The 24,763-nt window shown below is 39.0% G+C and overlaps 2 non-coding genes across 2 annotated transcripts; both read left to right on the top strand.

Annotated features, from left to right (window-relative positions):
* Positions 1–3,988: 3,988 nt before the first annotated feature.
* LOC138822605 (U6 spliceosomal RNA) lies at positions 3,989–4,095 on the top strand. The gene has a single exon (XR_011370578.1). It is a non-coding gene; the product is annotated as a U6 spliceosomal RNA (small nuclear RNA).
* A 352-nt stretch (positions 4,096–4,447) lies between these two features.
* Positions 4,448–4,554, top strand: LOC138822604 (U6 spliceosomal RNA). Its single transcript, XR_011370577.1, has one exon. It is a non-coding gene; the product is annotated as a U6 spliceosomal RNA (small nuclear RNA).
* Positions 4,555–24,763: the final 20,209 nt, after the last annotated feature.

The raw sequence follows: 24,763 nt of genomic DNA, 5'->3' as shown, positions 1-24,763 counted from the left end.
TATTGATGTAGGTATAATTTGTGGAGGGGAAGGGAAAAAATCATTTAACTAGGGATATAGGTGGACCTATTGCAACAATGAGATGTATAACTTTATTCTTTACAAGGATATTTTCCTGCTACTTTGGTTGTTAAGAGTGTCTATAAGAGCAAGCATTCTGTAGGGAGCTGGGAGACACCATATGTTCTTTACTTACTGAGATTCCTAAGTGACTTGTACTGCATTTTGCAAGTCGAATCTGTCAAAACCTACCAGTTTTAAGAGATAAGAGGAGTGGTAAAAGAACTCATGGAGACAAATATATTTTCAACATATTTTGTTCCAAGCATTCCATCTAAGGCATAGTCAACAACTAATGAAACTTGTGTTGGCTGTAAATATGTGTCTTTCTCCATGTGTGCATGTATACATGTGTATATGTATGTGTGAATTTGTGTGTATAGTAACATACATGTGTACATATATAAGGGCATATACATACATATATGCATATATAAATAAATATACATATGCAAATATATGTACATATATATAAATCAGTGTTCAGTGATTTAATCAATAGTTCCCAGCACATTGTCATTCTCACAAAGTGTACATGTTAAACTGCTCTGAGGAGCTGTGCTCTATGATGGGTATCCTTTGTTCTCACTTGCCCCATTACCTTGTTTTTCATCCCTGTGAACAACTTCGGTCTGCTTACAATAGGATAGTTTTGTTTTCATTACATGTAGTTACTTACTGATAATCAAAGACAAAGGTTATTTGTAAAAGAAAAAGAACTTTTAGGTCTCAAGTCAAAATATCTTACCTATCCCAATGATTCCTATGAGATAAAATTTATAACAGAAGAAAAGTGAAAAGGAATTCCTAGATCTGTTGTTTTGCCATTTAGAATGGCAAAGAATAATATCACGTCAATCTTATAATTGTTAAAAACTGCAAGGGAAACTGTTGGTCCCTATCATGTTCCCACAAAACCAGTGGATCCTGAGGGATAATAGACCAGCTGAAATTCTAAGTAGCAGACATGGAGCCTGAAAGAGAAAGACCATGAATGAAAAAGGGTGAAAGAGAGAAGTACAATAATACTGAAAGTACATAACAGATAAACAAGAGCTGTATGAGAATATTCATACTGCTATCTTTAGACTCTTCATGTACATTTGAAGGTATCTGATGTATGATAACCCATCAATATAACATATAAAATGATTTTGATAAAAAATAAAAATGATGATTCCCTGCCTGGTTTTAGGATGAGGATTATGATGGCTTCATAGAATGTGTTCAGTAGTGAACTTTCTCTTTCAATTTCATTGAAGAGTTGGAGGAGTATTGGTGTGAGCTCTGCTTTGATGGCCTTGTAGAATTCCGCTGCAAAACCATCTGGTCCTGGACTTTTCTTAGATGGAAGGTCTCTTATTGCTGTTTCTATTTCAATGCTTGATATGGGCCTGGAAAGACTTCAAAAAAATTATATTAAGTGAAGTAAGCCAAGCCCAAAGAAACATAGGTCCCATGGTTTCCCTCATTTGCAATAGTTAGTATATGTATGAGTCAAGCAGAAAAGGTCAGATAAGGTGATGTTAGGAAAATGAACCCTAAGATACGTATTTAAATGTTTTTTTCTTTCATTCATTTGTTTCTAACGCATTTATATGATTATTTCCTTGTTGCTTTGTATGTCTCTCTCCCACATTATAACCCCTGCTTTCACTGTATTTGATGTTGTTATAATTTGTGGAAGGGAAGGGGAAAAACAAGTCGTTTAAATAAGGATACAGGTGGACCCGTTGCAACAATAAGAAGTACAAGTTGTCATGTCGAAAACGAACTTTACAACTTTGGTGGGTGGTGGGGGGAGGATTGGGTGGGGGGGAGGCTTGGAATGGATGGGAAGGGGAAATAAAGGAGGAGGCTACAATGCTTGATAAGAAATATACTCATTATCTTGCCCATGTAATTGTAATCCCTCTGTACAGTTTTTTCACAATAAAAAAATAAAAATGACTCAGAAGAAATTATAAGTGCAAATATAATCTTCCCAGAAGAACACTCTCAGAGATATTTCATGACTTTGAAAAGGATAAAGTGGCTCAAGTTAGCATAAATTTAGAAGTATGACAATTCACAAAAATATAAAAAGATATTCATATATTTCATTATATAACCCAAAGCAGAAAGCAAATATTGTTTAGATGATTTTTTAAAGCACAGTCTTTCTGGAGCTGGGAAGGTGGCTCAATGGGAGAGTGCTTGCCTTGCATGCATGGGGCCCTGGGTTTGATTCCTCAGCACTACAGAAGTAGAAAAAGACGAAGGCTCAAATGGTAGCGCTAGCCTTGAGCTGAGGGACAGCACCCAGGACCCAGAGTTCAAGCCCCATGACCAACAAAATAAAAATCAACAAAACAATGCTGGGTGCTGGTGGCTCAGGACTGTAACCGTAGCTATGCAGGAGGCTGAGTTCTGAGGATCCCGGTTGAAAGCCAGCCCAGGCAGGAAAGTCCGTGAGAATCTTATCTCTAATAAACCACTAGAAAACCAGAAGTGGTGCTGTGGCTCAAGGGATAGCGTGCCAGCCTTGAGCTGAAGAGTGCAGGGAGAGCGCTCTGGCCCAGAGTTCAAGCCTCAAGACTGACAAAAACAAAAAACACAAAAACAGTCTCTCACTTTTGTGGTCTCAACTCTGTAATACCGCAGCTTCAGACGAAGGCTAAGATTTTGGGTGTGGACCTTTATCATCCCTTCTAATTCAGACTGTACTTGATAATTTTTTTAATAAATAATTTGTCTTAATTTTCTTCTTTGTAAACTCACATGCACCTATAAAAAATGCTTTGGCCATCCCAGTAAGCTTCTCAAAGTACCTCCTGAGGACGACTTATAAAAAGTTGTATTATATTACAAAAAGGAAAACAATGCAACAAATAAAGAAAACGGACAATTAAATATTAATGATTAATCAAATAAAAAAACAAACAATTACCAGTGTTCTACATATTAGATTTTACTACTTTCTCATATTCCTGTACATTTAAAACTGGCTAAGATTATGATGTTTAAAAAGAGGATTTTGTTTTGGTTTTTATTTTGGATCCGGTCGTGGCCCTGGACTCTGAGCCTGGGTGCTGCCCCTCAGCTCTTCAGCTCACGGCTAGCACTCTACCACTTGAGCCACATCACCACTTCCAGCTTGTTTTTTGTTTATGGGTGTTGAGGAATCGAACCCAGGGTCTCAAGCATGCAAGACAAGCGCTTTACCACTGAGCCACCTTCCCAGCCCCTTAAAAAGAGTTTTATAGGCTATGAGTAGTCTTTAAAATTACTCACTAAGATTACTTTTTATGGCTCATCTCATCATTTGTATATGGCTTATATCATCATTTGTTCCTCACTAACATGTAAAGTAAGGAAGCCCTAAAAATTAAACAGAAACTATATAGTTAACAAAGTCTTAACTCTTCACTCTGCTTCTTTACGCAAAGACTTTGCAACTTCTTATTGGTAATGTTTCTATAAACTCTGAAATGTACATAATTAGTACCATATGTCTGCTACCATAAACCTTAAATACTTTATAGAAAAGTTTATGACCTGCCAAACAGTCCTAATTTTGGCATATATATGCAAATTCCCAAAATTAAATACATTTAAAATTTAAAACTTTTAACAACCTTAACACTTGCTGCAGTGTTCATTATGACAGGTGCCTTGTATAGAACAATTGAATTCCTCCTCCTACACATCTCTTGAACAACAAATATCTGGAATTATTTTGTTTTTGACATGCCAGTCTTGACTTTATTCTTAAATGTGTGCTTATGTAAGAAATGCATGGTACTAACAGTTTGTTGTATTGCTAACAAAAAAAAAAAAAAAAGAAATACATGCTTCTAAAATTTCACAAGAATTCTTTTGAACTTACTTTTTTTTGAATTGTCTAGTTTAAGAAAATAAATTACACTTTATATATAAAAAATGTTCTGTGCTCAATTAGGCAGCAAATACGCTAAAATTGGAACAATACAGAGAATATTAGCATGGCCCCTGAGCAAGGTTGACATGCAAATTAGTGAAATGTTCCATATTTTTGCAACAACAGATGATGGAGAGCATCTGTCCACAGGGAACTCTACTGCATTCTTGGTGTGTGTGTAAACTTGTTCAACCACTTTGGAAAGCAGTATGGAGGCTCTTCAAAAGACTCCATATGAAGCTTTCCTATGACCCAGCAATCCCACTTATGGGCATTTACCCGAATGATCACAAACAAGACCATACTAAAACTACCAGCACAGCTATGTTTACTGCAGCATTATTTACAATAGCTGATATAGAGCCAAACCTGATGCCCCTCAGTAGATGAATGGATCAAGAAAATGACTTTTTTTTGAATTGTCTAGTTTAAGAAAATAAATTACACTTTATATATAAAAAATGTTCTGTGCTCAATTAGGCAGCAAATACGCTAAAATTGGAACAATACAGAGAATATTAGCATGGCCCCTGAGCAAGGTTGACATGCAAATTAGTGAAATGTTCCATATTTTTGCAACAACAGATGATGGAGAGCATCTGTCCACAGGGAACTCTACTGCATTCTTGGTGTGTGTGTAAACTTGTTCAACCACTTTGGAAAGCAGTATGGAGGCTCTTCAAAAGACTCCATATGAAGCTTTCCTATGACCCAGCAATCCCACTTATGGGCATTTACCCGAATGATCACAAACAAGACCATACTAAAACTACCAGCACAGCTATGTTTACTGCAGCATTATTTACAATAGCTGATATAGAGCCAACCCTGATGCCCCTCAGTAGATGAATGGATCAAGAAAATGTGGGTGTATATAAACAATGGAATGCTATGCCTCCATCAGAAAGAATAGTATCACCCAATTTGTTAGGAATTGGAAAGTCTTGGAAAAAAATTTATTAAGTGAAGTAAGCCAAGTCCAAAGAAACATAGGTCCCGTGGTTTCTCTTATTTTCAATAACTAATATATGTCTGAGATAAGCAGAATAAGTCAAAAGCTATGTGCATATGAGCAGATAAGATGATATTAAGGGAAATGAACCCTAAGACAGGGACACAAGTATGTTTTTTCTTTCTTGTTATTGTTTCTAACGTACTTATGATGTGCAATATGATTTTTTTTCTTTCTGTATATGTTCCTCCCCCACGCTATAACCCCTGTTTTCATTGTATTTGAAGTTGGTACACCTACATCCTGTGTATATGTTTCTCTAATTTGGTGAGGGGAAGGGAAATACAAAATGGTTAAATAGGGATACAGGTTAACTCATTGTAACAATGAGATGCACAAGACACTCTGTTGAAAAATGAACTTTACAATTTAGTCAGGGGGAAGGGGGAGGGGAGCGTATTTGTGGAGGTGGGAGGGAAGGGATGGTGGGAAGAGGGAACAATGCTTGTTAAGAAATGTACTCATTATTTGCTCCCATAAATGTGACACCTCTGTACAGTTTTTTTTTTATAATAAAAATTGTATGAAAATGTTCTTATGTCTTGGTAGTGTAAAAATATCAGGAACAGAATAATGAAGGAATGTTGTAGACTGAGGTGAAGTCCATATAAAAATGTGCAAAACTGATGAGCGGTATATTGTGTTTTACATCATTTAAGTTACATTGAAAAAATAGGGAAGACCTAGAAGAATGAATTCTCTTTTTGATATCCTATCATAGTTCCTTAGCAGGATGAACTCTTTCCTCATTGTTGTAGAGGCATCATCAGATGAGAGGAACTGATTTTTTTTGTTGGCTTCCTTACATTTATTTGTCAGTTTATGAACTACTAGTTTATGTCTGAGACAAGAAGAAAAGGTCAGATAAGTTGATGCTAGATGAAATGAACCCCAAGATAAGTAGTCAAATGTTTTTTTTCTTTCTTGCAATTGTATTTAACATATTTATAACATGATTTCTTTGTTGCTTTGTATGTCTGTCCCCCACGGTATAATCCCTGCTTTCATTGTATTTGATGTTGTTATAATTTGTGGAGTGGAAGGGCAAAAACAAACCATTTAAATACTGATATAGGTGGACCTATTACAACAAGAGTTGGACAAATCCTTATGTTGAAAAACGAACTTTCCAACTTTGGAAGGGTAGGGAAGGTAGAAGGATGGGAAGGGGAAACAAAGGAGGTAGCAGCAATGCTTGATAAGAAATGTACTAATTGCCTTGCCAATGTAATTTTAACTCCTCTGTACAGTATTTTCACAATAAAATTTTTTAAAAAAGAAACTAAGGGAAATTAGACACACAAGCTTTGGAAAGTGTAAGGTCTGCTCCTAGATGGCAAGCAGACTCCACCCTCCTCGCAGCAAATTTTGTACCCAGTACTTGCGTTATCTAGGCAACTGGCACAAATGGAAGAGGTCACATCTGCATCTGCTGAGGTGACATCTGAATTTGATGTGGCCACAAATTTCTCCGCCCATAATTTAGATAAGGTCTAGCTCAGGCCCAGATGACCTTTCTCTGCTCTTTTATAGCTCTTTCTCATCTCTTTCCTTCTCTTCTCTTTCCCAGGTCTCTTCTCTTTCCTCGCTCTCTCTTTCCCACCTTTCCCAGATGCTCTCTATTCTAGCTCTTTTCTAGCTCTTTTCTAGCTCTTTTCTCTCTCTTTCTCAGCTCTTCAAGCTCTCTTTCCCAGGCCTTTCCCCACCACGTTGAGGACCAAGATGGTCTGGTGTCAGCTGGAATGATGAATAAACCTACTCCTTACCTGAATACCACGTACATGCTGCTGTTCTTCCTTAGCTAACTCTTTTTAAAATCCTAACAGAAAATGACCATTTAGGATGAATGATATTTGATTTTACAATCAGAAAAATGTTTAAAAAATTATATAGATATAAAATACTCCAAAAGATTTATTCTATGAATCTATCCCTTGGAACAAATGATACGAAGTTGATTAATGTAATTTACGATAATACATATATTCACATACCTATTTATGTTCACATAAATTTCACTTAAACAACAATTAAATGACTATATTTCTACCATCTACTTGGAGTATACTTAAATCTCTAAAAATGACTATGCTGCTGCTATAAACAGCAATTCCCCAATTGTCCTCCACAGAGGGCATCCACAGCGTACTTTGTGATAGGGCCAAAGCCTGAGTCAAGAAACTTCCCAATGGTGCCCAGTGGGTAAACTGTTTTGATTTGGTTTAAAGAAAACTAAAAAGAAACATTATTAATACCTTGCTCTTTCGTGATGTGGAGACCACCTATGAGAAAGAGTTCCTACCTTGCTCTTCAACACAGTTGTAATGAAAAAGGAAGGGACAAGACTGTGAACTTACGATGCACAGAGTTGAGTGCCATGCACTGGGAGTCAAGGCGGACCATTAGTCGAGAAACAAGGAGTTGCAAGTCTAACCCACAAGACACGGCAACATCAGGCAGGCCATAGGCAGTGACGGTGAATTTGTAGCCCCATTCATTATTACTGCTGTCAGAATGAAAGAGCACCATCCTTAAACGTCACGTTCTAGAGAGAAAAAAAAGTCATGTGGTCAACAAGATGGAAGGAGGCAACAACTCAGCAGTTAAGTATATTCTTTGTGACTCAAAAAAATCTTAAAAGCGGTCTCCATTTCTATAAGTTCAAAATGATTAAGAGAGAAATGTACACAGATGATACCAAAACACAAAACTCACAACTACATTTAGAAAGCAGAATTAGTAGAAAACTGCTGCTCAGCTTTCTAAAACTCAAGTGACTATCTGCTCAACCAGTGATCACTGGCTCAGTTCTTTGTTCTCAACCAAGACCCTTGATAGGAGAGAGAAGTAAACAGTCTGAAGCAGGCTGCAGCCCAGATATTAAACAGATCTGTCAGCCGGGCTCCTAGCTTTCACCATGGTTTAAGTCTTTCTCTTGGATCCACTGGCCCTTCTGAACTCAGAGATTAACAGCTCTTTAATTTATTCTGGACAACATTGGTATTAGCAAATTTCCTATGAAGAGCCAGATAGTTAAATTTTTAGCTTTTGTGGGCTACATAATCTCTAGTGTAACTGTTCCTTTCTACAAGTAGAGTATCAAAGCAACCCTTAGAAATATGGGTGTGGTTACATTCTAGAAATGTGCCAGTATTAAGGTTTGTACTTAGAGCTTTGAGTATTTTTCAGCTATTTTGCTCATGGCTGTCATTGTACCATTCAAGCCATGTCTCCACTCTGGCTTTTTGCTGGTTGAGATAGGGCTCTCTTAGATTTGTCTACCTAGGCTAGCTTTAAATCCTATTCCTCAAATATCAACCTGCTGAGTAGCTAGGATTTTGAACAATATGACCATGAGCCACCAGAGCCTAGCTAGTCCTTCTCTTTCTACACACCATACCATTATTGCTCTAAAGTTGGAAAAAGGACAAGAATTGCTACAGAAGTACTTATTTACCTTGTTTGGGGAATATGACTTACCTTAGGCCACTTATAAGTACCAACTTTGTGTCAGTGTGTCTTCCCACCTCTAGAGTCTGTAAATTCCAGATAATCATACCTGTGAAGGCATAATCTCTATTATATTCTTTCTCTTGTTTTTGATCCACTATTGCTTGGAAGAAAAAACATGTGAGTCTTAGCGCTTTTCGGTTTCACACCTCTCATCAAATTCCACTTCAAAATAGGTTGCCCTTGGGCTAACAAAGACAGATACTTCATGGCAGTTATTTTCATAGTTATGGGCAGATTTCTTGGACCATATATGTAATACCACAGGCTGTTCCTGCTGCCAGGTCTCAACATCCAGCTAGGCAGACAAATGAGTAAGAGAAAATTCCAGATATTACTACACAACCAACTGTCAAAATAAACTATCAGTGCTGTAGATCACAGGCTTTGACAGCCCTGATGAAATTTTATACAGGCTAATCTGATTTTCCTGTCTACGCAGAGATCAATAGACATCTATCACTCAGCAGAAGTGCATTAGGATTATACTTTAGGGACTCATGCTTTTATCTTTTAGCAGTGACACAACTATTTTTAAAAATAAGTATTAGTATGAATTCCACTGGAGAAAAACACTGAATTAAAAGTTTAAACAGCTCACATTTTTACTTAGGACCTTGGCATGTCTAAGACCACTCTTTTTTTCCTCTAAAAAATAAAGTTTTCTTTTTAGCTCATGATTCTAATCCTAGTTACCCAGGAGACTGAGATCTGAGGATTGCAGTTTGAAGTCAGCTTTGTCAGGAAAGTCTTATCTGTAATTAAAAGCCAGAAATAGGTCAAGTGGTAGAATGCTAGTCTTGAGAAAAAGGAGCTAAGGGATAGTGCCCTGGCTCAGAATTCAAGCCCCAATACTGGCAAAAAAAACCGATTAAGATTGGATGCTGTGGCTCAAGTGGTAGAGCACTGGCTTTGAGCTGAAAAGCTCAGGAACAGTGCCCAGGCTCAGTTTAAGCCCCACAACCAACAAAAACATCAGGGTTGGAGGCATGGATTAGTTGGTTGGTAGTGCACTACCCAATGAGCCAAAGCAACAGGTACTAAGTTTGAGTTCCAGTCTTACACCAAAAAACAAAATGAGAAAATAAAAAAGATCTGCTAAATGTACATGCCCTTTCTATTACCATCAGGCAGTTATGAAACTCAAAAAGACTGTGAACAAATCTTATATAATAAAAATTAAGTGTGGGAGATAATTCTTTTAAATACTAAACCTTCTTATTTGTCTTTCCATGTACATTTTCTTTTTTAGACTTCATTTTTTGTGTGTGTGTGCCTGCCATGGGGCTTGAACTCAGGGTCTTGGTGCTCTCCCTGAGCTTTTTCATTCAAGACTAGCACTCCACCACTTCAGCCACAGCTCAAGCCTACCCCTCCTCATTAGCCCCCCTCCCCCCCAACTGGTTATTTGGAAATAAGAATCTCACAGGCTTTCCTGCCTGCACTGGCTTCAAATTGAAATCCTCAGATCTCAACTCCTGAGTAGTTAGTATTACAGGTATGAGCTACAAGCACCTGGCTAGACAAAAGTTTCAGCCTTTATTTACATAGATTTTATGTAACTTAATATAACCTAAAATGATTGGATAAATGATTGGATAAAATGATTGGATATACAGCTTTTTGGCCTCCTTTCTTGTGCTAATGACAAATCAAGATGATATTTACTATCCCTGTTGGCAAAAATACCAATAAAGCTTCTAGAGGCAACTTATTTGTATATATCTGTAGTCCAGTAGGTTTTATATGGTAGAGTCATATCTCTCTGAAGAGAGGAAGCAAAATAGGTTCAGGGCCAACTGAAGTTACCTTGCTCAGTCCTCCTTCAGGGTCATTGTAGAGCTTCTTCAACAGCTCTGTTAAGGTACTGAACTCTCTCAAGAGAGTACATTGTGAAATGTCCAAAGAACAGAAGTCTAGGAGAAAGATGACCTAAAGGAAGATGAAGGAAGTACTCAGTATTCACTGCACATGCTGGTATTTCCACCAGCCCCCTCCTGGTTATTGAAAATAGCCACTTCTCCTTACCAGTTCATGAGCTGCCATGGAAAACACTGAATTACACAGTTTTTCTTTTTTTTGGGGGGGGAGTCTGGTCGTGGGGCCTGAACTCTGGGCCTGGGCTCTGTCCCTCAGCTCTTCAGCTCAAGGCTAACACTCTACCACTTGAGACACAGCGCCACTTCTGGCTATTTTTTTCTTTTTGCTTATGTGGTGCTGAGTAATCGAACCCATGGCCTCATGCATGCAAGGCAAGTGCTCTACCACTGAGCCACCTTCCCAGCCTTACACAGTTTTTCTACTATGTTTTTTCCACTATACTGTGACAAAAGGGATTCCAAAATCACTCTCATGCTTACCAGAAACTGTCACATATCTATCAAAACATAAAGTAGTTAATATTTTATATGGTAAAAACATCATTTACTACATTATTACCAAGGGCAAAGCTAGGGAGGGCTATAGAAGCTGACTACCAAAACAGGGAGAAGGGAACAGCAGATCACAAGAACATTAAGCATCATCCTAATGAACAATGTCAATCTAATTACCTCTGAAAGGGAAAAGCAGTGAAAACTTCAGTAGTTGGTATGAGTGATAGTTAAGTTTAAGGTGATTTTTTGTGTTGCTTTTCAATGAAGTGGAGATATCACTCTAAGTTATATCTGATCCCAGCACACAGAAGGCTGAGGAAGAACTGAGAATTCAAGCGCAGTCTGGGTAGACAGCAAGTTCAAGGCCAGTATGGGCTACACAGTGAAAACTTATCTAAAAAGAAGTGGTGCTGCCTGTAGTCCTAGCTACTTGGGAGGACTCCAGTTTAAGGTCAGCCTAGACAAGAAGTTTCAGAGAACTCATCTTGAGCAACCACATTTCAACCAATAAAAATCTGAACATATGATTATATATTTGTAGTTCCAGATATTTGGGAAGTACAAATAGGAAAATTGCCGTCCAAGCTGGCACAGACATAAATGTAATACTCTATTTGAAAAATAAGTTAAGTAAAAAAAGGGGTGTGGCTGACTTATACATGCTTAGCAAACACAAAGCCCTGAATTCAAATACCAGTACTGTGAAGGAGTGAAAGAGAAAGGGAGAGGGTAAGGGAAAAGGAAAAGGGGAAAAGAAAAGGGAGGGGGGAAGGAAAAGGGAAAAATAAGAAAAAATGACCAAATGAGTCAGCTCTTACCCTTCCCTTTCCTTTAGTTTACAATGTGTCCATGAATCAAGGGTTCTGATCTAAAGCCAAGGCCTAAGTGGCCTGATCCAGAACTCTAAGCATTTTGTCATAATTGCTGAGACCAAATTTGGCAGAAGTGAACAGTCAATTTCTCACCATCTGTTGGATTTCATACAATTTTCGGTTGATTTACAGGAAACAAGTATCAATATTTTCAGTGACTTATAAAAGTCATAGATTTTAAAGACTCAATACTTTCTTTTCTGGGTGATGATTAACAGAGATGGAAGACTCCCCTGACATGGAATAATATCATTTAAGAGTGCTGTATGATTGCAAAGAGAATGACTAGGCAGTAGAAGGACCAAATTCTAAATAAAAACACTAGTGCTAATGGCTCATAACTGTAATCCTAGCTACTCAGCAGGCTAAGATCTGAGGATCAAAGTTTGAAGGCAGCCCAGGCAGGAAAGTCCATGAGACTCTATCTCTAGCTAACAAGCAAAAAGCCAGAAGTGGAACTGTGTCAAGTGTCAGAGTCCTCATCTTGAGCAAAAAAGCTAAGGGAAAGTGCCTAGGCCCTAAGTTCAAGTACTGGCACCTCCCTCCCCCCACAAAAAAAAAAAAGATAAGAAGGCTAGGCACTGGTGACTAATGCATGTAATCCTAGATACTCAGGAGACTGAGATATGAGGACTGGGGTTCTATGCCAACTTGACTCTCATCTCCAATTAACCAGCAAAAGACCTGGAAGGGGTGCTGTGGCTCAAGTAGAGCACTAGCCTTAGGTAATAAAGTTCAGCAATCAGGCCCTAGGTTCAAGACCCAGAAATGGCACAAAAAAAGACAAAAATAAGCTGAACAAGGTGGTGACACAGGCATGTAATTTCAGCACTTGAGAGGCTGAGGCAAGAGAGTCACAAGTTCAGGACATTCATCAGCTACATAGTGAGATATGGTCTCAACAAAACAAAACCTTCCAAATAACAAAAACAAAAGCAGAAATAACTATAGATCTGAACTGAAATTAGCCATATACATCCTTGATGCATGAGTTATAATTATCTGTTTTCATGGATTGTGTATTGATACTCACATTTTTTCTATAATGTCCACAGTAAGATCTTTGGCTCCAGATCTTTGCTCTTCAGTTGCAGATAGCACCAGGAGAACAGGCTACTTTGCACAGATCAGAACAGAAAAAAGCACAGAGACAACTTCCCCTGGTGCCTCACTGAGCATCATCAGCTCACACTACAAAGAAACAGACAAACAGGAAATGTCCAAATAAGGTGTTCCCCGAACTTGGGCAGGAAATATCTCTATAGAAGCAGTGGTCACTGGCAAAGCAAAAACAAAAAAATACTATGTGTATGGGGCAAAGTTATGAAAGAGCTTTCAATCCAGAATTGAACCAAGAAAAATGGTGTTAGGAAAACTTCCCTATTGCTCTGCAGTTTTGTGGAACCTATAAATATTCTTTTTGCTCCACAAGACATCTTCTGCACCCCAAGACGCCCACCCTATTGTTCATCTCTTTCTCGTAATGAATCTTCTGTCTCTGGGCCCTTCTCCTGAGTCTTCAATCAAATCTCTCGCTAGCAGAGTTGAGGGAGAGTTGAAAAGAAGGTGTGAGTTTGATCAAGGTACATTGCATGAGTTTTATTTTGTTTTGTTTTTGTCAGTCATAGGGCCTGCACTCTGGGCCTGGGCGCTGTTCCTCAGCTCTTCAGCTCAAGGCTAGCTCTCTACTTCTTGTGCCACAACGCCACATCTGGCTTTTTCTGCTTATGTGGTGCTGAGGAATCAAATCCAGGGCCTCATGCATGCAACGCAAGCAATCTACCACTGAGCCACCTTCCCAGCCCCCACATTGTATGAGTATATGGACATGTCAAAATAAATCTACCATGTACCATAAATTGATAATAAAATATGGAAAAAATAAAGATAATCCATCATTAAAGGACAATAGGAAAATCACATTTTCGAGCAATTCATTTGAAAATGAAAATATAAATTCGAACATCAAAAATTGTTATGCTATAGTCATGTGACCTCTTTATTAGGTTTAAACAACAATAACAACAACAAAAACAGCATTGCTTGTGATATCACTGATATTGTGTGACTGGGGGCAGTGATCTCACTAAATGTTAGCTCTTCATTTTTGGAAAAGTATGTCTAATTTCAGGCTAAAGACCAGTGTCAAGGTACTTGAAGAACTAGGAGCTACATATTGTTTTTAAATGGTAAATATATATCACTAAAAAGAATAGAAGCATTTATTTGTTCTTTTGGTGGCAGTTCTGGAGCATGAGCTAAAGACCTGAGTGCTGTCCCTCAGCTTTTTTGCTTGAGGCTACTACTTGAACCACATCTCCACTTCTGGCGTTTCTGGGGAGTGGGGGGAAAAGATGTGGTTAATTGAAGATAAAAAAAATTATTATATTCTGGGCTGGGAAGGTGGCTCAGTGGTAGAGCGTTTGCCTTGCATGCATGAGTCCCTGAGTTCGATTCCTCAGCACCACATAAGCAAAAAGAAAAAAGCCGGGAGTGGCACTGTGGCTCAAGTGGTAGAGCGCTAGTCTTCAGTTGAAGAGCTGAGGGACAGCACCCAGGCCCAGAGTTCAGGCCCCATGACCGGATCCAAAAAAAAAATTATTATATTCTTTCCTGCCCATACTGGCTTGGATCTCAGCTATCTGATTAGCTGTAATCTAGCACCTGGTGAAACCTTTAATTTTTTAAAAAATTTTTACTTTTGCCAGTCCTGGGGCTTGAACTCAGGACCTGGGCACTGTCCCACAGCTTCTTTTGCTCATGGCTAGCACTCTACCACTTGAGCCACACCACCATTTCTGGCTTTTTCTATATATGTGGTAATGAGGAATCAAATCGCAGGCTTCCTGGATGCTAGGCAAGCACTCTAGCACAAAGCCACATTCCCAGCCCAACCTTTAATTTTTAAAAGCGTAATTTACAAAGGATTGAAATTGGACCACTGTGTGGAATCTCTCTATAAGAAGGATGTTTTTAGAAAACATAATATTTTAAGTTAGGAGAATTGACTAAATGACTACAGAATTTAGAATTTCTAAATGAAAGAAGTAGCCAAGTAGCTTGTAATCTTCCTACCATTGAAAATGCTTAAAAATGTCTGTTGAAGATGAACCTGTATACTAATGAGCCCAAACTTTAGAAATGTCCATTCAATTTGTGTCTGATTTTTTGTGTACCTGAAAAAAAATTGTGCCTATATATTGGAAGGGAAGATGGGATTTTCTCACTTTTTTATTTTATTTTAAATACCTACTTGAAAATAATTCATGATCTTTTTGTAACTCTTTGTCATCTTTGTTCTTTGGACTTTCTCTGAAGGGGCATCTAACCTCCAGAGGGTCTGTCACATAAGAATTATGAAGTTGGAACTGGGAAGGTGGCACAGTGGTAGAGTGCTTGCCTTGCATGCTTGAGGCCCTCAGTTCGATTCCTCAGCACCACATAAGCAGAAAAATCTGGAAGTAGGGCTGAGACTCAAGTGGTAGAGTGCTAGTCTACAGCTGAAGAGCTGAGTGTCAGCACCCAGACCCAGAGTTCAGGCCCTATGAACGACATACAAAAAAAATAAAGAAGAAGAAGAAGAATTATAAGTAGCCGGGCATCAGTGGCTCAGGCCTATAATCCTAGATACTGAGGAGGATGAGATCTGAAGATCGCAATTCAAAGCCAGCCTGGGCAGAAAAGTCGTTAGACTCTTATCTCCAATAAATCATCAGAAAACCAGAAGTGGCACTGTGGCTCAAGTGGTAGTGCTCCCCTTGAGCTGAAGATCACAGGGACAGTGCCCAAGCCCAGAGTTCAAGCCCCACGACCACCAAAAAAAGAAAAAGAAGAAAAAGAAGAACTATGAAGTGCCAAATGCTGGTGGCTTACACCTATAACCCTACCTACTCAGGAGGCTGAGATCTGAGAATTGTGGTTCAAAGCCAGGCCAGGCAGGAAAGGCTGTGAGACTCTTATCTCCAATAAACCACCAGAAAACCAGAAGTGGCACTGTGGCTCACATGTTAGAGTGCTAGCCTTGAGTTGAAGAGCTGAGGGACAGCACCCAAGCCCAGAGTTCAAGCCCCACAACCAATAAAACAAAACAAAACAAAAAACTATGAAATATGCTAATATTAGCACTGTCTGTAATTAATTCCTCTAAACTAGAATCAACCCATATGCCTCGCCAAGTTAAGCAGATAATTATGGTATGCCATAAAGAGACTATTGTGGTACACCAGTGAATACAAGTGACAACACATGAATGAAACTCCAAAACATTGTTAAACAAATCAAATATTTCACAGAAGATTGTATGCTATCAAGGTGAAAAAAAAAAACCAAGCAATAACCAACACATTGTACAGGGATAACTAGAAGGGAAAACAAGGAACCTGTGAACACACACTTAAGAATGATACTACAGAGAGTTGTTTTCACTTATTGTCCCTCCATATCTATTCTTTTGTATGTGAACCACATTTTGAAATGGTCCCTTCATGCTGTGGCTTTGCTTTTCCTTCAGTCCCATTCTACTGTCTCTATTGGATCACTCCCCAGTTACCACTTGGAGAGCAAAGCCCCTCCACTGAAACTCAGGCTCTGCAAACTCTGGCCCTCTTTAAGTTCTTTCCCTTTCTTTTTTTTTTTTTTTTTTAGTTCTTTCCCTTTCTCTGCCAGAATTTCTTCCTGATACTCCTTCCTACTGTACTGGTTACCTTCCTTGTAGATTTGCTCAAGATGCCCATGACTGATGTGAGGCAGTCCCCAATCATGACTTCCTGTTCGTTACTGGTTACAAATCTTTAGCCACAATTTCTTTCTTTCTTTTTTTTGGGTCTGGTTGTGGGGCTTGAACTCTAGGCCTGGGCGCTATCCCTCAACTCTGCAGCTCAATTTAGCCACAATTTCTATATTGAGAGAGCAACTAGGTCTTACCACCTTAAGGCCAATAAAACCATGAATACCTCGTGTTCAGAATCTACCCATTATCATCCCCTTTTTAGTAACCTGTTCCTTCCCATTTATCACAGGCCCATTGTAGGTGTACCTCCCTCCATTTGAAATGTCTCTAACTTCCTCTTTGCTTGTTTAAGCCTATTCAAAGTCCTTCCCTGAGCTCAGCAATTCTTTTCCAAAATGCTTTTCCCTAGTTGCATTCCCTGTCCCTAGACCTGTGCTCATCCTTTGACAGCCTGAATTATGTACAAAACTATGTAATCACACATTTGTTTGGGTTCCTCTATCATTGTATCCTCTGTATCTAACGTGGGGCCTCCAACACAACAGGCATTGGGTAGGCATTGTTGAACTAACAGACATGAGCAAAAAGCTCAGACTTGCTGTAATTTAGACCATTTTTACTTTTTTTTCTCCTAATGTAACTCTATCTCCCTCCCTATAACCATAAATGCTTGCTTTTACAAGAAGATAATTCAGTGGCTGCAATAATCTCTGGCCTAGAAAGTTTAATTGTATATGCAATGTCCTCTGTATCACAGATGAGAGAAAGGGAAGAAAGGTCAAGTACTTGATGTCCCAGTGGTAAGGGATTATGGGAAACTCTCTTGGACAGTCAGTGAGATTTCAGAGTTGAATGGCCCAGTTGAAGAGCCAGGTTTCAGTTTTGTTCCAGCATGTTGAGCTCCTGTCTCTATCAACTTGTGAGAACCCTGAAGTGTTCGCCCAGTGGCTTTGACTGAGAATGGTAAGAGCTTGAAGAAGTTTTTAGAGATTGAAGAATATGCAGGATTTAGATGTGCTACAAGAGAAAGAGAAATTATAGAAAACGGCAGAAATAAAAATGGAGATCAGAATGATCCGTGGTGAACTGGAAAGACAGCACATATCAATGATCTTGTAGTGAGAATTTTAAGGAGGACACAGAGATGGGCAGAATAGTCTAGACATATGAGAGAAAACTGATGTGATGGCAAAAACAATACTAAAAAAGTTAAGACTGTAGCCAGGTATGGTAGATCATGCTATAATCGCAGCTGTAGTTCAAGGAACACTCAGAAAAAGTTCACTACATCTTACCTTAAAGGATAGCTTTGGGTGTACCTCTTGCCACTATAGTTACTTTGGAGACCAGCACCAGGAGGATCTCAGTCCAGACCATGCAAAAACTGAGACACTATCCTCAAAATGACAGGAGTAAAAAGGGCTAGGAGGCACAGCTCAGGTGGTAGAGCACTTGCTTAGCAGGAATGAGGCAGTGATTTCAAACTCAGTACCATCAATCCCACCCACCCTCCAAAAAACCCCTACAATAAATGTCTTATCAAATACTCTTAAAGAAGCATGAGGTAAAGAATGGAGAAGAAAACAGGATGTACCTCTCGAGCAGCCACACAAAGGAGGGTATTCATGACAGCTAGGACTTCACCAATGTTCATGCCAGCAAGGTCACTTTTCTCAGGTATAAGTAGAAGGCCACCTGGATCTTTATCACTGAAAGGACACAAACTCACACCTGATTGTAGGAAGAGGCTTTTCCTGGTCAGGTTCAAATAAAGAACACAGAGAGGTGTCAGCATCAGTTCTATGAAATAGAGGGGTCTGGGTCAGGAAGACAAATGGTAGTTACAACTAGGAATATGCCACTGTCTGTCCATATATCCTTCCAAAAGCACAGGCACATAAATTACATTGATATCAGTGTTCAATATATCTGATATCATGACTGGTAACTCAACAATCCAGGCTAACAATCCCTGTATCTTCAAATGTTCTTCATGCAACACCTCCAGGACCTATCATATCATCTTCGTTAACTGATTCTGAAAGCATTTTATACAAATAGCCCTAAATTTGTCATCCAGACCAGATAGTCCAACTTGTAAGCAGATGCTCAGTTCCCTCCCTCTTTCAAGAGTCTGTGCCTCAATTAAGGAACTCTGCAGTCCCATCTGCTTTTCTGATGGGACTGTAAGTCTCCATATACTCTCTTCCTGGAATGTTTCTTTCTACACATTACTACTCTGCATTTTCAGTTGTTGTAATGGAAGACTGAGGACCCCAAACTCTTTTGGTTTTAGTTTTTGTCTTTGATATTTAATTAGAGACTGAAGGTCTGAAGAAGTTTTCACTGGGTTCAATACTACCTTGTCTTATAAGGGCCTTGGATTAAGGTCTTGAGAAGAGTATCAGTCTATCACTATTTTAGTCATTCTCATGCCTAGTAGGAACTCGAGAAACTCTCTAAATTCTGGGTAGAAGAAGCACTACTCCAAAAGCACAGAAGGAAGGACTAATTAAAGAAAAATAACTACAGAGGTTAGAATTATTCAATAATCGAGGAGAATCAAACTTACCTAAAATATGTGCACAGTGAATGGAATGTGAGCTGCAGGGACTGCTTATGATCTTTCTCAGTGATATTCTTCTAGAAAGCCAGGAAAAGGACATTTAGAAAATTTACTTCATGACACTCCACAGACATATGGTACCATGAAATAACATCACATACTTGTCCCAAGTATGAGAAGAGCAGATTCAGCAGACCACTTTGTGGCAGTGAACTAAACCCTTGTCCAGTATCAGGAGAGGGAAGAACCTACTACTTAAACAAAACTGGCAGATAAGTTTAGATTATGCCCAAAAGTAATATCTGCAAGTTTTCCTTCTGGAAGGTTTGACCCAACAGTTGAAGAAGCTGACTTCTAAAAGATATGCACTATCAGATGAAGAGACAAAGGCAGGGATAGAGAATTTTTTGTGAGCTTTCTGTTGCTTAAACAATGTTAAAGATTTCCCTTTATAATGTAGATTTACAGACTATGCTTTCAAACATAGGATTCAGGCCTCCAGACAGGGTTATGGAGTTAATTTTGAAGAAACTTACTGTTTTAAAATAAATGTACCAAATAGTTAATGCTGTGCAAGGCATTTGTTGGAGGGTTCAAGAAGACCCAACAGGAAGGCTGGGAAGGTGGCTAAGTGGTAGTAGAGTGCTTCCCTTGTATGCATGAGGCCATGGGTTCAATTCCTCATCACCAATACACAGAAAAAGCCAGAAATGGGTGTGGCTCAAGTGGTAGAGCACTAGCCTTGAGCTGAAGAGCTGAGGGACAGTGCGCAGGCCCAGAGTTCAGGACCCACGACCAACCAAAGACAAAAAAAAAAAAGAAGACCCAACATGACAGAGACAGTAAGGGAGACAGGGACGTGGGTCACATGAACATAAGGATGCTGGACAAAGAATGGCTTAGTCAGGTAAAATATTAGTGAAGTTCAATTCATTAGAATAAGAAGGAAAACAAAAACCTTCACCATAGCTTTCTGAAGGGATGATAAAAACAAATGACACAGCGTTGATCTATTAATAGTCACTAGTGTTATTCAAGAAGCCATATGCCCTCTACTTTTTTGTGTAGGATGAAGTAAAAATTAGTCAATCAGCTACCTGGTGAATGCAAAGAATTGGGACAATATTCCATTTGCTAACAGAGTACTTGTAAATACTTAAAGCACCCTTCTACTCCACTACTTAGTCTGAGTAACATGACAGTATCTAAAAACTGAGCAATAAAAAAAACTGGAGAAACAACACTTGGTAATATTGTTTTACATCTATATTTTGAAGTATTAATGAATAAAATGGTCATATACTTTCTCTAAAATAATACTGGGAAGGAGGGAGAAGAGTAGGTGAGGTATATTATAAATGAAACAAGATAAGCTTATTATCATTGAAGGTAAGTAATGATTTAACTTGGGGGTGAGACAACTATCTACTTTTTTTTTTGGCGCTCATGGGGCCTGAACTCTGGGCCTGGGTGCTGTCCCTCAGCTCTTCAACTCAAGGCTAGCACCCTACCACTTGAGGCACAGTGCCACTTCTGGCTTTTTCTGCTTATGTGGTGCAGAGAAATTGAAACCAGGGCCTCATGCATGCAAGGATACCACTCTACCACTGAGCTACCTTCCCAGCCCTCCTCCTCTTTCTTTTTTGTCTGTCATGAGGCTTGAACTCTGGGCCTGGGCACTGTCCCTCCACTCTTCATCTAAAGGCTAGTGCTCTACCACTTGAGCCACTGTGCCACTTCCAATTTTCTGGTGGTTTATTGGAGATATATGTCTCATGGCCTTTCCTGCCTGGGCTGGGTTTGAACCGCGGTCCTCAGATCTCCACCTCCTCAGTAGCTAGGATTACAGGAGTGAGCCACTAGCACCTGGCCAACTTTACTTATGCATTTGTTTAAAATTTTCTCATAATTTGTTTGTAAGCAAGTCATAAAGCTGGAGATTAAACTGTGACTTGTGACAAAAAAGTTTATACAATACAGATTGGAAATGAGCACAGGGTCATGTCCTTTGAAGCTATTTTGACCTTCTTTATCTCTTCTCACAAATTTTAATTTGAAGTCTATTTTATCTGATATTAGGATTGCAACTCCCGCCTGTTTATGAAGGCCGTTTGCTTGGTAGATTTGTTCCAGCCTTTAACATTGAAAATGGGTTTGTTTTTACGGGCAAGATGTGACTCCTGCAGGCAGCAGATAGAAGGGTCTTGTTTTTTAATCCAACTAGACAGTCTATGTCGCTTAATTGGAGAGTTCAGTCCGTTAACCTTAAGAGATAGGACTGAGAGGTATTTGGGAGTTCCTGCCATGTTATCCACCTTCTTGGGGGCTGCGAAAAATGCTACCAGCACAACTATGTTTATTGCAGCATTATTTACCATAGCTAAGATATGGAACCAACCCAGATGCCCCTCAGTAGATGAATGGATCACGAAAATGTGGTATATATACACAATGGAATTCTATGCCTCCATCAGAAAGAATGACATTTCCCCATTTGTTAGGTAATGGAAAGGTTTGGAAAAAATTATATTAAGTGAACTAAGCCAGGCCCAAAGAAACATAGGTCCCATGGTTTCCCTTATTTGCAATATCTAGTATAGGGTATGAGTCAAGCGGAAAAGGTCAGATAATGTGATGTTAGGAAAATGAACCCTTAAATATGTATTTTAATGTTTTAGTTTCTTTCATGCATGTGTTTCTAACGCATTTATAAGATTATTTCTTTGTTGCTTTGTATGTCCCTCCCCCACAATGTAACCCCCGCTTTCACTTTATTTGATGTCAGTATAACATGTGGAGGAGATGGGGACAAACAAGTCGTTTAAGGATTCAGGTGGACCTGTTGCAACAATGAGAAGTACAAAATGTCATGTCAAAACCAGCTTTACAATGTCGGTGTGGGGGAGGGAGGGGGGTATGATTGTGTGGGGGGGAGGGGGGTGGCTGGGAAGGGAGGTGAAGGGAAAACAAAGGAGGAGGCTGCAATGCTTGGTAAGAAATGTATGCATTATCCTGCCCATGTAATTGTAAGCCCTCTGTACAGTATGTTCTCAAATAAAATAAAATAAAATTTAAAAAAAAGAAAGCTATTTTGAACAAAGGTTTTAGAAATCTATCAACAAACATTTGGGAAACTCAAATTGAAATATTCAGAACAAATAAAAAGTAACAAATCTCATCGTAATCAACTTCAGCGAAAGAATCCACACTTTCAGTACATAATTACCATCACAGTGAAGAGATGGTTCCAAGAGATCTGTCGATTGGGAAATAATATGGAGAGACATGGAGTGAACCAATGCAGCAGTGGTACTCAGTAGAAACCATGTTGAAAATGAACTATACATACAGCTTATCTGAAGAACCAGACTTAATGAGACTCTCATGACAGAGGCAAAATGACCACTATATCTCAAAAGAGCAATGGAAAGGGAGGCCCAGTTTCTTTGGCTCATTTTCCACACATCTGTCTGACTAATGTGTGACCAGTGTGGGGTCTGGACACTCACAAACAGCTGAACGCAAAAGTCTGGGGACATTCAGACCCTGGAATTTCAATAAAGAAAATCACTCTTCATAGGCCTTCATGTTCTTTTTAGTTCTTAAGAAGTCCTTCTGAAGCTAAAACAATAGAATGGAAGAAAGACAGCCTCTTCAGTAAATGGTGCTGGCAAAATTGGTTAACTACATGTAGAAAACTAAGGCTAGATCCTTATATATCACCCTGCACCAGAATCAACTCCAAATGGATCAAAGACCTTGAACTCAAAGCAGACACTCTGAAAACATTACAGGATGGAATAGGAGAAACCCTAGGTCTACTTGGCTCAGGCCGAAATTTTCTGAATAGAGACCCGGAAACACAACAAATCAAAGAAAGGTTGGACAAATGGGATTGCATAAGGTTGCAGAGCTTCTGCAGGGCAAATGACATAGCTAGCAAGATCAATAGAAAGCCCACCGATTGGGAGAAGATCTTTACTAGCCATACAACAGACAAGGGTCTCATATCTAAAATATACTTGGAACTCAAAAAATTAAACCACCCAACAACAAATCCTCAAAGAAACAACTGCCCAATAAATAAGTGGGCGAAAGACTTAAAGAGAAGCTTCTCTGAAGAAGAAGGAAGGATGGCCAATAGACACATGAAGAAATGTTCAACATCCCTAGCCATAAAAGAAATACAAATCAAAACAACATTGAGATATCACCTCACTCCAGTTAGAACAGCAAAAATCAAGAACTCTAACAACAACAGATGCTGGAGGGGATGTGGACAGAAAGGAAGCTTACTTCATTGTTGGTGGGAATGTAATCTTGTTCAACCACTTTGGAAAGCAGTATGGAGGTTCCTCAAAAGACTTCACATAGATCTCCCCTATGATCCAGCAATCGCACTTTTGGGCATTTACCCAAATGTATACAAACAAGACCACACTAACGCTACCAGCACAACTATGTTTATTGCAGCATTATTTACCATAGCTAAGATATGGAACCAACCCAGAAGCCCCTCAGTAGATAAATGGATCAAGAAAATGTGGTATATATACACAATGAAATTCTATGCCTCCATCAGAAAGAATGACATTTCCCCATTTGTTAGGAAATGGAAAGGTTTGGAAAAAATTATATTAAGTGAAGTAAGCCAGGCCCAAAGAAGCATAGGTCCCATGGTTTCCCTTATTTGCAATATCTAGTATAGGTATGAGTCAAGCGGAAAAGGTCAGATAATGTGATGTTAGGAAAATGAACCCTTAAATATGTATTTTAATGTTTTCGTTTCTTTCATGCATGTGTTTCTAACGCATTTATAAGATTATTTCTTTGTTGCTTTGTATGTCCCTCCCCCACAGTGTAACCCCCGCTTTCACTTTATTTGATGTCAGTATCACATGTGGAGGAGAGGCGGACAAACAAGTCGTTTAAGGATTCAGGTGGACCTGTTGCAACAAGGAGAACTATAAAATGTCATGTCAAAGCAAGCTTTAAAATGTCGGTGTGGGGGGGGAGGGGGGTATGATTGGGTGGGGGGGAGGGGGGAGGCTGGGAAGGGAGGTGAAGGGTAAACAAAGGAGGAGGATGCAATGCTTGGTAAGAAATGTATGCATTATCCTGCCCATGTAATTGTAACCCCTCTCTACAGTATGTTCTCAAATAAAATTAAATTAAATTAAAAAAAAAAAGAAAGCAAAATGAGAGTAAAAAAAAAAAAAAAAAAAAAGAAGTCCTTCTAAGCCAGGCACTGGTGGCTTACACCTATAATATTGGAGGCTGTGATTTGAGGACCGCAATTCAAAGCCAGTCCAAGCAGGAAAGTCCATGAGAGAGACCCACAACAGACAGAAAAAAAGCAGATTTATGTATCATATTGAACTAATGGTTTATATAATGACATATATAAAAATGTAAGCCATCAGGCCAAGGAATGAATAAAGGCAGTTTTTGTTATAGAATAGATTGCATGCACAATATTAAGGAAATAATAACAAGTTGCTGCCATTTACTTAATATCAGTAAGATAACAGGAATAACGTAAAACACAGAGAATCTCCCTGGTTAGGCTGACATTTGTGTATAATCCTAGATATTCTGAATGCATATCTGAGAACTGATGTGTGAAGCAAGGCTGGACAGAAAGTTCATAAGACTCTCATCTCCAATTAACCAGCAATAATCCAGAAACGGAACTTTGGCTCAAGTAGTAGAATGCCAGC

The sequence above is a fragment of the Dipodomys merriami genome, unplaced genomic scaffold, assembly GCF_024711535.1.
Source record: "Dipodomys merriami isolate MVZ:Mamm:240054 unplaced genomic scaffold, mDipMer1.0.p SCAF_1128, whole genome shotgun sequence".
NCBI lineage: Eukaryota > Metazoa > Chordata > Mammalia > Rodentia > Heteromyidae > Dipodomys > Dipodomys merriami.
The sequence above is the reverse complement of the archived record's forward strand: the minus strand, read 5'-3'. Positions and strand labels throughout refer to the sequence as shown.